The sequence below is a fragment of the Pygoscelis adeliae genome, unplaced genomic scaffold (assembly GCF_000699105.1).
Source record: "Pygoscelis adeliae isolate BGI_AS28 unplaced genomic scaffold, ASM69910v1 Scaffold150, whole genome shotgun sequence".
Classification (NCBI taxonomy): domain Eukaryota; kingdom Metazoa; phylum Chordata; class Aves; order Sphenisciformes; family Spheniscidae; genus Pygoscelis; species Pygoscelis adeliae.
In genome coordinates this window covers 182,556-185,648 of record NW_008823872.1, presented here as the reverse complement: position 1 = coordinate 185,648, position 3,093 = coordinate 182,556, and the positions used below count along the sequence as shown (strand labels likewise).

Genomic DNA, 3,093 nt, shown 5'->3' with positions numbered 1-3,093 from the left:
CTGCTTAATCTTTTCACAGTGTGCGTACTGATGTAGAGAGATGGAGTATTTTTCATCATAGACACTAAAGTAGTCTCTACTAGTTTTTACTGACTGGTCCTCTTTAATGTTAAAAGAGAAATAAAGCAAGGCTGCTTTACTCAGAGTAGCGCTGATATTCTCCATTTTTACCACTTCCTAGGTCATTTCTGTCGGGAAACAGCATGTTCCCAGAAATAAAGGGAAAAAAAATTGTCAAAATAAAATTGTGCAAATTCAAGCAAGCTCTTAAAATAATCTAATGCAGATTGAGAATCCGTAATTTGGCTGAACGCCAGTGCATTTCTTTTAACGTTTGCTTGCTACTTGTGTTACTAATGTAAAGCATGTTTCTGATTTGATTATTGTGAATTCTTACTATTTCCCTAGAACCTTTCTAAACATTTGCTGTTACAGAACTTTCTGTGTGTAGGATGCTTTTGGTTATTAGCTCTCACCTCTGGCTTTAAAAAAGATTTTTTGAATTAATGTAAAATTTGTCTTTAAGATGTATTTATAACTTTCCAGGAATCTTGCAAAGAAATTATCAAAATTAAAAGTGAAACTTCACAATGTAAAAATGTTCATTTTTTAGCTACTTTTTATCAACAGTTTAGCAAGCCAAACTGTTATTTCACTGTCACGGTATATCATAGCCATCTTTAGAAAGCTATACCATACTGACATAATGTATTTGTTCATCGTTTTTCAAGCAGTTTTAAAGATCTTCAGGTTTTGAAGAAATGGAGGAAACCAATATGAGAACACTTAGATTAATCAAAGGAGAAATAAAGAGGTTTAAAGATACTGGATCAAAACAAGCTCTATTTCTGTTCAAGTTAAAATGTGGACAAATAGTGGCTATTCTAATAAAAAATTATTTCCATTATAAAAGTGAATGTCTACTATGTCAGAAAGAAACATGTCTAAATATATTACACTAGTAATTCAGTATGCCTTAGGCTTTTTAAGCTTCTTGTACCTTTACTGGATGGCCTGCGATTCCTGCGGGGAATATTAGCGCCTCTTATTAGTTACTGTTCTTATGTTATCGTTATTTTCTAATTAAAAGCGTACTCCTTTCTATATCTAAAGAGAGAGGACACAAAAACAGGGACTAAAGTGGTCATTTCAGTGCTATTAAGTAGCGTAGTCTGGATACTTGGGATTAAAGCAGTCCAAAGCTTTTCCAATGCACTAGTTTTATACTGAAAAAGCTGGTTTAATTGAACCAGAATGTGGTAATTCTGTTCATTTTTGACAGATTTAGCAATAGGCCCATTTATTTTTCTTCCAACTTGCATATGATTCACACTCCTTCATTTCCAAGGTGCCTTTCAGCCTATAGATACACAGAGCTGCTCAAGGGAGGGAAGCAGGGAGCAGGAAGAGTGAAGGGGGCGGGTTGCCATGAGTCTTTGCCAAGATACTGAGGTGGCTATTTCCTGTGCGGATCAATTTCTCAAATTCCTGACTACTTACAGAGCTAGGAAGGTGATTCCCTATCTAGATTACTACTTGAGTATTTAATTTTCATTTTAAAATGAACATTTTCAGATTGTTTGCTTTTGTAGAAAAATACAGGTTTCTAATTTGCTGTTATGTCCCGGAACATCAAGGTTCTTGGAAATACAAGATCTCCCAAGGAAAAATACAAGATTTCCCACTTTTAAGCTCTTTAACATGTACTTAAGCTCCATTGATTTTAGGGCCCTTAAATAAGTGCAGTTAAATACCTAAAAATTATACCCAATGAATGAGACTAAATAGAGACTTCTCTTGTGGTGTGTTTTTTAGTCACTAATGTTCTCTTGCAGACAATCGTGTTATAAATAAAAATATTCGAAAGATCAAAAACAGCCAAACCCTATTTCTTTGATTGTCCTCTTTTCTGAATAAGAAACGACATATTATTATACAGATCAACCTCCTGATTAAGTGCTGAGTGCTTTTTTGTCTTTTTAAAGCTGTCTAAATATCCTGTTCCTGGAAACTTTTGTATATGGATCATTCCAAATTGTGTATGACAAAGCTGTCTTATTTCTTCAGTTTGTTGCAGTTTTGTCTATTGGGAAAAATAAAGTGCCAACTTGATAGGTGACAGGGAGCTTTTATTTGGATGTGCTAGGTGTTTGTAGGATATCTGAATTGTTTGGATAACACTAGGTGTTTGCCCTTTGGGAAGAATTGAAGAGAAAGATGGGTTTAGCCTTTGTGTGGGCATTCTGCTTGGACCAAATGGGAATGCCTTTTCCTTGGATTTGTAATACTATGAGGTGGAGTTCGTTGCATTTGTTAAAGGCTTTAGGCTGAATGACGTGGTTTTTTGAAACATTTCATAGTTGTTCTATTTGCTTTTCATGCTGAGAATCTTGAGAGATCAGCCTATGTTTAGATCCATGGTTGGAGAAGATCTTACTAATAGTAGGATACTAAATCCATTGGTAAATGGAGTTAAATCCAGTTGGCAGCCGGTCACAAGCGGTGTTCCCCAGGGCTCAGTTTTGGGGCCAGTTCTGTTCAATATCTTTATCAATGATCTGGACGAGGGGATCGAGTGCTCCCTCGGTAAGTTTGCAGACAACACCAAGTTGGGCAGGATTGTTGATCTGCTTGAGGGTAGGAAGGCTCTACAGGGGGACCTGGACAGGCTGGATTGATGGGCTGAGGCCAACTGTATGAGATTCAACAAGGCCAAGTGACAGGTCCTGCACTTTGGCCACAACAACCCCATGCAGCGCTACAGGCTGGGGGAAGAGTGGCTGGAAAGCTGCCTGGCGGAAAAGGACCTGGGGGTGCTGGTCGACAGCCGGCTGAGCATGAGCTGGCAGTGTGCCCAGGTGGCCAAGAAGGCCAATGGCATCTTGGCCTGTATCAGACATAGTGCGGCCAGCAGGACTAGGGAAGAGATCGTGCCCCTGTACTCGGCACTGGTGAGGCCGCACCTCGAATACTGTGTTCAGTTTTGGGCTCCTCACTACAAGAAGGACGTCGAGGTGCTGGAGCGTGTCCAGAGAAGGGCAACGAGGCTGGTGAGGGGTCTGGAGAACAAGTCTGATGAGGAGCGGCTGAGGG

At 39.2% G+C, this 3,093-nt stretch overlaps 1 protein-coding gene across 1 annotated transcript in view; it reads left to right on the top strand.

Moving 5' to 3' along the window:
* Positions 1-3,093, top strand: part of RALGPS1 (Ral GEF with PH domain and SH3 binding motif 1) — a 129,308-nt gene that overhangs the window by 67,418 nt on the left and 58,797 nt on the right. The window lies entirely within an intron of this gene.